At 47.5% G+C, this 12,603-nt stretch overlaps 1 protein-coding gene across 4 annotated transcripts in view; it reads left to right on the top strand.

Annotated features, from left to right (window-relative positions):
• LOC133137588 (SWI/SNF-related matrix-associated actin-dependent regulator of chromatin subfamily D member 3-like) overlaps positions 1–12,603 on the top strand; it is a 63,211-nt gene that overhangs the window by 20,966 nt on the left and 29,642 nt on the right. The window contains exon 2 of one of the 4 annotated variants that reach the window (XM_061255928.1): positions 1,475–1,633. The exons of the other annotated variants lie outside the window; for them this stretch is intronic. The gene's annotated coding sequence lies outside the window, so the exon portion shown is untranslated. The remainder of the gene's footprint in view (positions 1–1,474; positions 1,634–12,603) is intronic. 4 annotated transcript variants of the gene reach the window in all.

Here is a 12,603-nt window from a genome sequence, read left to right as displayed (position 1 = left end):
CTTAATGAGCATATGGACCAGACAGCTTTCTGGAAGCTGCGTTTGAAGTTTTATAGATGGCACCTCCCTGCGATTTCCTTTGATTGATTAGTCTGTGCAAGCGTGTGAAGTTCAGTGCGATCTCGGCCGACGTCGCCGATGTATCCTTACACACCACCAATGTTTTCTTATAGAGGTGGAGAGTCCAGCTTCAGAAAATAAAAGTCCACCCCAGAATTTTGTTCCAATTGCCTGGATTTACTAATTAGCACAATTCTTCATCCAGGAGGTCGAGTTAATTAGTGAAGTCAGCTGGCTCCGGTATAGAGGGAGTTGCCTCCACAAAGTCCACGCTGAACAGGAGGTGGGGGGGGGGGGGGGCGGTGACCAGGAGACGACCATTGTGACCAGGTGGGTGCAATTAGCGACCGTCTGTTTATAATTAGTAAACACTGAGAAGGATGCGTCGTCAAGCCTGATACAGTGTGATGCACTTCTGACTGAAACGGTTTAGATGTTTTATTGCCCCCCTGGTGGGAAGTAATCGATTAAAACAAAAGTGATGTTGTTTCCGTAAGGAGCTCACATTTGTCACGGGACAGCTGCACCAGGGGTGTGTCCAATAGGGTGGCACCGGCCACCTCTGGAATTTGATTGGCCGCCCCAAGTTTTCCACCTAAAATATGGCATTATCATTGGCTAATATAACTGTAGGCCATAGTGTGACCCCCCCACCTGGCTGCCCCATGAAGAAAATCCGTCTTGCCCCCCTGCTGGCACGTACGATTAGTTGAATGGAGTTGGGGAGGGTTTTTTTTTTTGAATAATCGTGATCCACTAGAAAACACCTTTTGCTTGGAAACAGTGCTGGAGAGCAGAGTGCGCTCATTGGCTCTTTCCACTGAGAGTGAAGGTGAGCGATTAATCAAAGAAAGTTCCTCTCAAAGCAGATATGCCTATTTGCACACACATGCTCTTTTAATATATTGTCATTTCATTAATTAGAGGGTGCTTTTTGTTTTTAACGGCCACTCGTAAAAGGTCGTCGTTAAAATAAAGGGTGTTGGTGGCGTGTCCTCTGACTGGACGTCCCGGCATGTGGGGGGCAGATAGCGGGGGCACAGGCAGCTGGGAGCCCCCAGAGGGGGAAAGGGGGGTGTGGGGGGCAGGTAGAGGGGGCAGAGGCAGCTGGGAGCCCCCAGAGGGGGAAAGGGGGGTGTGGGGGGCAGGTAGAGGGGGCAGAGGCAGCTGGGAGCCCCCAGAGGGGGAAAGGGGAGTGTGGGCGGCAGGTAGAGGGGGCAGAGGCAGCTGGGAGCCCCCAGAGGGGGAAAGGGGTGTGGGGGGCAGGTAGAGGGGGCAGAGGCAGCTGGGAGCCCCCAGAGGGGGAGAGAGGTGTGTGGGGGGGCAGGTAGCTGACGGAGGCACAGATGGGAGTTTTGCCTGTCGTTAAGCAGGGGGGACGAAACGTTGACCCCCTCCGTGATTTAATCTCCAGGATGAGTGCTGGCGGACATCGGACACGGAACCCAGATGGCTGTGAGCCGGGCTTTTAGAGAGGATGGCTCTTGCACCGTTCAGCTGAGAAATGAACCCCGGACATCTCCAGCAAAGAGCTAAAATACGCAGGGAAAAGATGCTCATCACCTGGCTCTAGGTACCGAGCAAGCAGGTGGTGCAGTCATCTGCTGATGAAAATGCTGCCAGCGTGAAGTCTGTGTGTGTCTGTGTGTGTCTGTGTCTGTGTCTTTGTCTGTATGGGCATGTGTGTGTATCTGTAAGTGTGAGTGTGTGTGTGTGTCTGTGTGTGTATGTCTGTGCATCTGTGTGTATGAGTCTCTGGTTGTGCGTGTGTGTGCGTCTGTGTGTATGTGTGTCTGGTTGTGTGTGGGTGCGTCTGTGTATGTGTCTCTGGTTGTGTGTGGGTGCGTCTGTGTATGTGTCTCTGGTTGTGTGTGTGTGTGTGTGTGTGTGTGTGTGTATGTGTCTCTGGTTGTGTGTGTGTGTGCATCTGTGTGTATGTGTCTCTGGTTGTTTGTGTGTGTGCGTCTGTGTATCTATTTGTGCATCTACATTACATTACATTATTGGCATTTAGCAGACGCTCTTATCCAGAGCGACATACAGTTGAGCAGGAGACTTAGCAGGAAACAATCCTCCCCTGGAGCAATGCAGGGTTAAGGGCCTTGCTCAAGGGCCCAACGACTGTGCGGATCTTATTGTGGCTACACCAGGATTAGAACCACTGACCTTGTGTGTCCCAGTCATTTACCTTAACCACTACGCTACAGGCCGGCCTATCTGTGTGTATGTGTCTCTGGTTGTGTGTGTGTGTGTGTGTGTGTGTGTGTGTGCGTGTGCGTGTGCGTGTGCGTGTGCGTGTGCGTGTGCGTGGGCGTGGGCGTGGGCGTGTGCGTGTGCGCGTCTGTGTTTGTATGTGTGTCTGTTTGTGCAACTGTGTGTATGTGTCTCTGGTTGTGTGTGTGTGTGTGTCTGTGTGTATGTGTGTCTGTTTGTGCATCTGTGTGTTTGTGTCTCTGGTTGTGTGTGTGTGTGCGTCTGTGTGTGTGTCTGTTTGTGCGCCTGTGTGTATGTGTTTCTGGTTGTGTGTGTGTGTGTGTGTGTCTGTGTGTGTGTCTGTTTGTGCGTCTGTGTGTATGTGTGTCTGGTTGTGTGTGTGTGTGTGTGTGTGTGTCTGTTTGTGCATCTGCGTGTATGTGTCTCTAGTTGTGTGTGTGTGTGTGTGTGTGTGTGTGTCTGTTTGTGCATCTGCGTGTATGTGTCTCTGGTTGTGTGTGTGTGTGTGTCTGTGTGTGTGTCTGTTTGTGCGTCTGTGTGTCTGGTTGTGTGTGTGTGTGTGTGTGTCTCTGTTTGTGCATCTGCGTGTATGTGTCTCTAGTTGTGTGTGTGTGTGTGTGCGTGTGCGTGTGCGTGTGTCCTTCTCATCATCGGCTGTGTGAGACTGGGTATTGTGTCCAGCAGTGCTGTAAAGGTGAAGACCATTCTCACAATGGAATGGCCTCTTTATTCAGCCCACACAGAGGGCCTGAGTGCTTCTTGTGGTGTGGTTAAGGCCGGTATCTCTGCAAGGAACTCTCTGGCATCTGATTGGATTAAAACTCACCGGCTGATACCCTGGTAGTATGATGGTGGGAGAGCGTAGTGAAGGTGATGATGTCAGAACAAGACCATACTTCAGTCACAACTGGGGGGGGGGGGGTGGAGGGGTCATCGCCATGGTTATTAGGGTAACTTTCTCCCTGTCTCATTCCTCAGTCTAAAAAAGAAGCCACTTAGATTATTTTGCAACTTGGCTTTTGATTTCCATTCCTCCCTTGAAAAGCCCGACCATGACTTTACTGCCAATTGTACTGCATTCCCGCAAAGATGTCTCGTTGGACATTTGATTTACAAACTTTGTAAATCAGGCCTTGTCGGGCGATGTTACCCGTGTGTGCAGAGGGGGGTTGTGGGAAATGTAGTTCCCTTCTCTTCTGCACAGTAGAAGCAGCCAGATAATGTGTGCTGAAGGACTCCCGCTCTGTTGCCTGTGCAGTTTGGCATAGCGGCTGTAATATTGGGTTTGTAGAGTGCAGAGTGGCTGCTGAAACACTGGATTTCAGCCCTGACGGTTCCAATGGCAGCTGTGGCCACAGTGGGGCTGAGCTGATTGTATAGGTTGGCCAGATGCCTGCCATTTGACCGTAATGTCCAGTTTTTAAATAATTTGTACAGGTCAGGTATGTGGTCCTGTCTGGACAGAATAGCAGAACCAATACAATGTCCAGTCTGAGTAATTGATTGAAATAATTTAGCCTTAGTTTGTAATGAATTCTCGACTGAACCACAACTCCTGTTTGATAGTCACCCCCCCTCTGGTCCATGAGAGGTTCTGTTAGCCCCGGTCCACTATCGTTCCTGGCAGCACCCCTCGCCATTCGCTGAGGGCTCCTGGGAGATGGAGAGCCTTGTGCACTGGAGCCTGCTGGGGCCACGGGCGTGTTCACATGCTGGCCCACCGTCAGTCCAATCACCCTGCCCAGCATCTCCTCACCCTGTTCCTGGAGCTCTACCGTCTTGTAGCTTTTTCATTTCAACTGTAATTTGGCACCGCTGATTGTGCTAATTAGCACCTCAACGAGATCTCTAGCTGGTAAATGAGGTGTGATTTGTTAGGGCTGGAGTGATGGTGGATCTCCAGGAACAGGGTTGGGCAGGCCTGCTCTAGCTGTTGAATGAGGTGTGCTTTGTTAGGGTTGGAGTGAAAACCTACAGGACGGTAGATCTCCAGAAACAGGGTTGGGCAGCCCAACACTTGCTGCTGAATGAGGTGTGTCCTGCAATCTGATTGGTCCGCTCTGTATGCAACCAGTGTTATTTTATTGGCAGTGAAATGAGTTGGAGCCCCAGTTGGAGACTCAGGAGTGAGCCCAGTGTTCAGGGCTGTGTTAACTGTGCTGGCACTGCTGGTCGTCAGTATGCGTCCCGCTGTATCCCTGAACAGTGATCCTCTCTCTGCCACTCACTCAAAAATCAGGCTGCCATGGCAGCAATGGGTACCTGCGTAGCCCAGCAACCCGGTGTGATAATTGAATAGTAGGACGCTGTTGCATTGTGGAAAAAAATAGCAGAGGTCATTTTAGTTTAAACTGAAAACTTTTAATAGTTTTTCATTTCGAAGACTTGCTGCAGCCGTTCTAGAACTCGGTTTTTCACTGTTTGTATGCCTGTCCTTGTCACAGCCGAGTTGGGATGAATGCAGTCGTTTGAGCCCCACTCACATGTTAAAAGGATGTTATACAGTCGTTGTAACTGCCTAAAGATAGTTTATATGTCTTGTGGTACTTTCCTTAATTACAATGCAATGTGTTGTTGGGTTAACGTTACACTGACTGATTTTTAATGGGCCTGATCTGTAATCGATCCTGATAGTTACAGTGATGATCTCTATTTCTGTAGATCTCTCTGGATAGAGTATATTTCAAGTCATTGTAACGTAGTCAGATATGATCAATGATTTGTTCAACTTCAGTGCCTCCCTACCCGGCTGGCTGACTACTTTACAATCTTAATTTATCTAAGGTGGTGCTGTTTTCTGTTTGCTTTTGTCCCAGTTGCTTGATGTATTCTTTTCTTTTTTGGGGTGGGTGGGCGGGTTGTACAGTGGTCTTAATGCACAGTCTCTTAGTTTCTGTCAGATCCATTATTTTCGGGATTGTCGTCGCGTACCTGTTGTCTCCCACGACGGCGTATTAACGACCCACCCTCGTTCTTTATCGTATTCCGCAGGGGGTGCGGCGCAAAGGCGCGGTTATATACGAGAGGAACAGTACAAACTATGCGTCAAAGACGGCGCAATAGACGGGAGGAATGTGAAATAATGAGATTCCGCCCCATTATCACTGAAACACTCGCAGCTCCAAGGTTGTCGCGGCGCGTCTCATCGCCAAAGGCTACCGCTGTGTAGCAGGGGAGAGCCTCTCTAATTAGCCGGCGTTTAAAGAGCCGGCGCGGAAGGTCTCCAGCGGTTTGGGCCGTCGTGACTCGGAGAGCTTGCGCGTTCTTTGTTTGAATGGAAAGCGAACGTCGAGCCGTTTCTCGCGCGCGCTAATTGGGCGCAGGCAGACGGTCCCCCCGAGCTACGCCCCTGGGTCTGTCTCGGCTCGATTGGAGTCGGGTTTTTTCGGGTTGAGGTTGCGATGGCGGATCCCAGATCAGCGCTTGGGGCGCCGTCTGTACCTCGCCTCTAATTGCACGGCCCCGTCGCGAGGCGGGCGGGGGCGGGAGGCGGGCGTTGAAATGACTCGCGGCGGCGGTGGAGTTCGGCTGAGAGTCGCACACTTTAATTAAGCGAGTTAAAGAATTATAATCCCAAATATACTTTCCCTGTCAACGCAGAAGGGCTGAAGGGCTGTTTTTCTGCAACTTCCCTGTTTGATTATCTAACTCACTGGCTCTTAACCTACAGCCCGCGCATATTATCTGCTCATCCGGATGAGTGCATATGTATTTATTTCTACAATAATAGGAAAATAAAGGGGCTTTATCTGTAAATCAGGCATATCAAATAGTCTTTGGTGTGTTAGCCCCTAGCTGCTGCAGTCTGGAATACTGGCTGTAGTCCAGGCTTGTGGAGGGTGGTCAGTAGATTGTAGTGTTAGTTCTTCTTCTATGGTGCGGCTCTGAAGAAGTGCAGTGCAGTTAGCACCACTGAAGCCTTGGTTAGTCCTCCGTGGAGTATTTCCATTTGTTCTCTGATTCTTGGGGGAAAGGTGCCGTCTGGTAAAAGCCCATCCCCTGCCTTCAGTTCAGTGTGTACTCCCGGAAGGGCAAGGAAAATAATGCAGAGTTAAGAGGATGTACCCACCTCTGTGGCTAACTTAGTGTCTTTTTCAGAACAGACCTACAGTACCTGGGCCATGCTGTAAAGTTCTCTTAGCAGTTTATGACTGTCCACCCTACCTGTAGTACAGTAACTGTATCACACTAAATTGTGGGTTCATTCACCTTTCTATAACGGCATCATCTGTTATTTAATTATTGCACACTATTCAGTGCTAATTGTTCAGTATTTATTTATGACTTAAACACAAACTGATTTCATTTGTGCAATTATGTTTCTACAAAATGATGTGATGATGAAGATGATGAAGATGATTGTTATTATTCTCACCGTAGCTGCTACATGAGCAGCATTGGCTCTGTATATCCCGCTGCCTTTGGTGTGGCCCTCTGTGGCCGGACGGAGCCTCAGAGTGCAGGCAGAGTGAGTTGTTGTGCTGGGAGATAGGAGCAGACATTGGGGGAGAGGACAGGGTCTGCTCAAGGTAACCAGACTCCCTGCCTCTTTCAGGGCCGCTGGGAGCCCCGCCCAGCAGGGGGCGGGGGGGGGGGGCGGGACGGGACGGCTGTGTGAGCCTGGAGACAGCCACGAGACTGACAGGACTGTCTGTGACACACACACACACACACACACACAGACACACACACACACACGCACACACACACGCACATACACACACACACACACACACACACACACACACACACACGCACATACACACACACACACACATGCACACTGACACACACACATGCACACTTTCACACAAATGCATGCACACACATGCTCAGACACACACACATACACACACTCATACCCACACACATGCACACTCTCACACACACGCACACACACACACACATACACACATGTACACACACACACGCACACTCTCACACAAATTCACACAACATGCACACTGTCACACAAATTCACACAACATGCACACTGTCACACAAATGCACAGACACACACACATACACACACTCATACTCACACACATGCACAGACCCATAACACATTGGATCCCTAACTGATCAAAGAATAATTGATAAGAAAAGTTAAACCTCTCCTCTCAGCTTCAGATGTTCAGCTCAAAGCACCTCACAGCTTTTGTGGAACACCTGCCAGAAAGTGTGAATGGAAACCCTTTAATGCTTTGCAATTTGACAAAAACAGATCACTTTGTAATACGGTATATAAAGATTTTGAAAAAGAATATTATGTCTTTGTTGGCTATCTCTGTGAGCCGAGCTATGATGAAAAGTTTCAGGAACACACTGTTTGGGGAGCAGATGTTAGGGAACACGGCGTTTAGATTGTCGTGTCTCGTCGGTTGTGAGATAACTTTGTGATGAGAACATTCCCCAGACTGTCTCAGAACATATGTATTCTTCCGCATAATTTGTGTCAGAATCACGGAGAACATCCCAAGGCATGTCGCATATAAACGTAATGCCTGCATCCCCTGGTATTTGAAATTAGTCATTAAAAACACTGTGCAGGGCATGCAAATACACTTAACCCTTTGAAGAGTAGGCTGTTTTGTTTGTTCAAAATTATTTATCCGTGCTCTAGAACTCCGGTAGTGTTACATCAGCATTAGAATGTTCAGTTAAGAAGTTAAGGGAGTTGCAAATGATCTGAAATGGCAGATTTGCTTAATATTGTAACATGAATGTTTTTCTTTTATTTGAATAACATAACTGAGGGTGGTCATTTATTCCTCAATTACGGGTGTCAAAAACATTATTAAGTTTCCTTAATTTTCCTTAAAAATTTTCTTCACGATGCAGGTTTGCCTCATGGCTATTTTCTCTGTTTCTTTATTTTCACTAACGGTGTAGTATCAGAGGTCTACACAGCGGTTTGGGCGCAACCAATTTCCACTTTTATTCTATAATTTAATGCGTTAAAAATGTTTCTAAAGGAATTTATTGTCATGTCTGAGTGATTACAAGTCCTGGGCTGTGAGTATGGGGACTGTATCATGGTGACACGTGCAGCTAATTATAATGTAGCCTTAAGAGGGTAAATCAACTCTCAATAGACATTAAAATGTCTCATTAGAAACAATTAGTGGCTTGTTACAATTTGCGGGGGTTGCAACTGTGGTTGGAACCGGACCGGCGTGCTCACGGGCCCCGGGATAGGGTGCGAGAACTCATGACGTAATCTGTTTATGGTGCTTTTCCGGAAGCCTATAATTTCAGAAAATGCCACCCATTAGCCCACGGGTCCAGGTTAGACATTGCGGAGGAAAGCCGCGAATAAGTCTCTGTGGTGTACGTCTGTTTGCTCATTTGAAGTCGCCTGGCTTTATCATGGAAACTGCAGTGTTATTGACCTATTGGCGGCCAGTATTTTTTCAGGCTGTCACAGTGGCTCCCATTCCCACTGCAGTAGTCTCTTCAGTGTACTTCTGTTTCCTAACTCTATGAGCTGACTTGTATACATAGATAGGACTTCATTCTTATGCAATCTTATAGTGTGTTATGACTGGTAAAATGTGTGCACTCAATCAGTGTGTGTGTGTGTGTGTGTGTGCGTATTTTTGTTTTTCTTCATGGAGACGAAAAATTAGTGATGGGCTAAACTGTTCTATAACTGTGGCGTGTTCACAGAAATCCTTGTAAATAATCCTTGTAAATAATTCACAATTGGAACACGAAAGTACTTTGCTTCTGCAGATCCTGAAGGTGCTGATTCTTAAAGGGCTTTAAATGCAGGTAAAACTACGTAAAAATCAATTTGAAAAAGAACTGCTAACTGACATAAACATTGGCGAAATGTGCGCTCTTATTTTGGCACGGGTCATCTCTCGTTGTTCCCCCTCCTCCAGTTTCAGCGTTAGCGTTGACGCCAGCGAGTTTTCCTAATCTGAGCGAGAAAGGACCCGCTCTGTGGTATTAAACATCTGTCTCCGCGCCTTCCACGGGTGCTAATGGAAAGCTCTCCTCCGTCCGAGGTCCGACTCAGCATGGGGCCAGAATTTACAGCAGTTCCCCCTGGAGAGCAGACCTTTAGTCGGCTCAACAGTGGAGCTGGTTTGATGAAACCGCTTATCGGGTGACATCATGGCATGCTCTTCGTGAACCACAGAAAGGGCTCTCGAATCATCAGGGCTGCGCGCTTTCGACGTACGAGACGGTACGAATTATACCGGACGAATTAGAAATGTCTCATCCATTGAAAACTATGGTTAGACGTTTTAATATTGTTGCGTGCCCATATAAGGAACAGCTCCTGGTACTTAGTTCACCGATAGAAAGTTTTCGGGTTGTCAGGAAGTTTTTGTGAAGCGTGTGGTGTTTTTTGAAATGCCACAAGCATAATAAAATGGCTTTCTTGGCCACTTGGTCTTAATTTATAGCATGTTTACGTGGCTTATTACACATCGCTGTGCTGACCTTTGTTCAGTGTAACTCAACTCAAACTTATAACTGCAATAGGAGCAGCCTGCTCTTTATAAGGACTGAAATAATCCCTGCCTGATTCTACCATACCGACTTATAGAAAACTCAGTCAATATTCCTTTTAATTAGCTTTATTATATTTGGCACAGGCTTTCTGCTATGATCTCCTACAAGGACATTGTTGTAAATTACATTAGTTACGGCTTCCTTCCACTGTAAAAAAACGAACGCCTTTCAAGATAATATGGTCCATTGGCCTTTATGCTGTGAAATACAGAAATTGAAGCACAATGCATCGTTCTCCGTCGTATATTTTTCAGCAGTAATTATACTTTGAAACATATGGAACCGATAATTCAGCAATATATTTGCCACTGAGCCATTGTACTGCTCAGTTTAGATACACGGTGGGCTGCCGGGTGGCTCACTCTGTAAAAGCGCTGTGTGCTATGTCGACCCGTGCCTATGCCCACTGTTGCTGGTAGCCCCACAAGAGCGGCACATAATTGGCTCGGTGTCACTCGGGAATACGGGAGGGCTCGTCGTCACGCGACTCATCCCGGACGGATACCTGTGGATCGATGTCTGCGCACACGTATGAACAGGTGTCCTCCGCCCCTAGTCTGCACGTGCACTGCTTTCAGCTGCTGTGTGGAAAAACAGCAGCTGGCTGGCAGGCGCATGTTTAGGAGGAGAACTCTCTCAATAGTATTGGAAGCAGGGCCTGTGTATAAGCGTGTGTGCATATTCACTCAGTGAATTCTTTATTTAGTATTTATTAGACTTTTTTTATTTTATTATTATTTTTTTATCTGCTGCTGTAGTATAATCACTTAGAGGTTTGACGCATTGGGTAGTAAGAGATGCTCTTCTGCATACCACTGTTGTAATGTGTGGTTATTTGCGTTACTGTCACCTTCCTGTCAGCTTTGACCAGGCCTTCTCCTCTACCTCTCTCATTAATAAGGCCGCTCACTGGATGTTTTTTGTTTTTCGCACCATGCTCTGCAAGCTCTAGAGACTGTTGTGCATGAAAATCCCCGGAGATCACCAGTTTCTGAGATACTCAAACCACCCTGTCTCGCACCAACAATCATTCCATTGTCAAAGTCACTTAGATCACAATTTTTCCCAATTGTGATGGTTGACGTGAACATTAACTGAAGCTCCTGACCCATATCTGCATGATTTTATGCATTGCACTGCTGCCACGCGATTGACTGATTAGATAATCGCATGAATAAGTAGGTGTACACGTGTTCCTAATAAAGCGCTCAGGGAGTGTAGTTTGGCCATCCCAGATGAGGGTGGGATTGGATATGACAAATTTAAAATGGATAAATACATAAATGGACAAAATGTAGATACACACTGTACCATCTTCTACCAAAATAGGCTACATATTGCCATACCCACTGGAATAGTATGTGAGTCATGTTTAGACCCTGATTGTCCACATACTTTTATATCTACGGCTCTTAGATGGGAGTCCAGGGACACTCAGGGGGTCTTTGAGGGGTACATTTAATTGAGCGTGGGCGAGAGGTGGATTAGCCATGTACAAAACCACACAGAATGGCCATGGGGAGAACGAGAGGGAGAACAGATGCCTCATATTATACCCAAGGCGTGTGCCACCAAAATAAGGCTCCAAAGGACCGGTGTAACTGCTACCATGCCCAATGTGGCTTTCTGCTGCTCCTTGCCACCGACCAATAGGAGCTTAGCAGGCTGATCATTGGCTGCCCACTCCAAGCACTCAGGAGTGACAGACACAGGTGTGAGCAGCTGTTCCCATAGCGATGAAAGCGGGGGCATTGGGGGTTGCCGGGGGGGATGAGGGAGTGGCCAGGCCTGTCAGGCGTGATGTCTTAGTTTTTTTTTTTTTAGTTTTTTTTTTTACATTCCTCAAGTTACACATGGTCATCATGGGTGGGGCATCATGCGCAACAAAAACATGCATGCAAGCACACACACACACACACACACACACACACAGAAGCTCTCATCCAACAAGATAGAGCTAGGAAATGTCCTGGTGTTTGCGGGGGCAAGGGTAACTACGAATGGCCGTTTGCTTCCAGCAACCCAAAGAGCTGATGGAGAAGCGGGGCTGCTATTCTGCGGTTTTCTCCGCCAGAAATGTTACGGCCTTGTTATGCTCTGTGTATCCCACGATGCTTCGCTCACCGATTGTGGTCACGGTGAACAATGTCAGCATTATTCACCAGTAGAACGAGCTGTTTGGAAAGGGCTGAATAGTCTGCAATGACTGGACGAGTAAAGGGCTGAATAGTCTGCAATGACTGGACGAGTAAAGGGCCGAATAGTCTGGGATGACTGGACGAGTAAAGGGCCGAATAGTCTGGGATGACTGGACGGGTAAAGGGCCGAATAGTCCCCGATGACTGGACGAGTTTCCCTTTTTGTTGCTCGGTCATCTCGGGGGCCGCTTTGCTCGGCAGCGTCTGTGAAATTTCTGTACAGTGTGCGGCGGAGAAGCTGGCCTTGTGCTGTACCGCATTTATAAGATTGCATGGAACACGACGCCTTTTTCTTCCCTTTCTCTTCCGGGCCCGCGGTGTGATTTTTGTGGGCCCGACAGTCGCGCAAGTTCAGTTGAGGATAAGCGCTTTGTCGTTGTTAGTCCTGTCAGCTGCGCTTTGCATTTGAAATATTATATATATATATCCTACTGCATGTATTACTGTGTATACAGCACTGTGCAAAAGTCTGAGGCACCTGTATATAATTCTGTACAGACAAGATTCTTTCAGAAATAATTCAATGAAAGGTCCTAAATAAACCTACTATACATTTGCAGTTCTATAAGACAATCAGCAGGGAGGTTGTTCCAATCATGTTGAA

The sequence above is a fragment of the Conger conger genome, chromosome 9, assembly GCF_963514075.1.
Source record: "Conger conger chromosome 9, fConCon1.1, whole genome shotgun sequence".
Lineage (NCBI taxonomy): Eukaryota > Metazoa > Chordata > Actinopteri > Anguilliformes > Congridae > Conger > Conger conger.
Note: the sequence above shows the minus strand (reverse complement) of the source record. Positions and strands in the feature narration are given on the sequence as shown.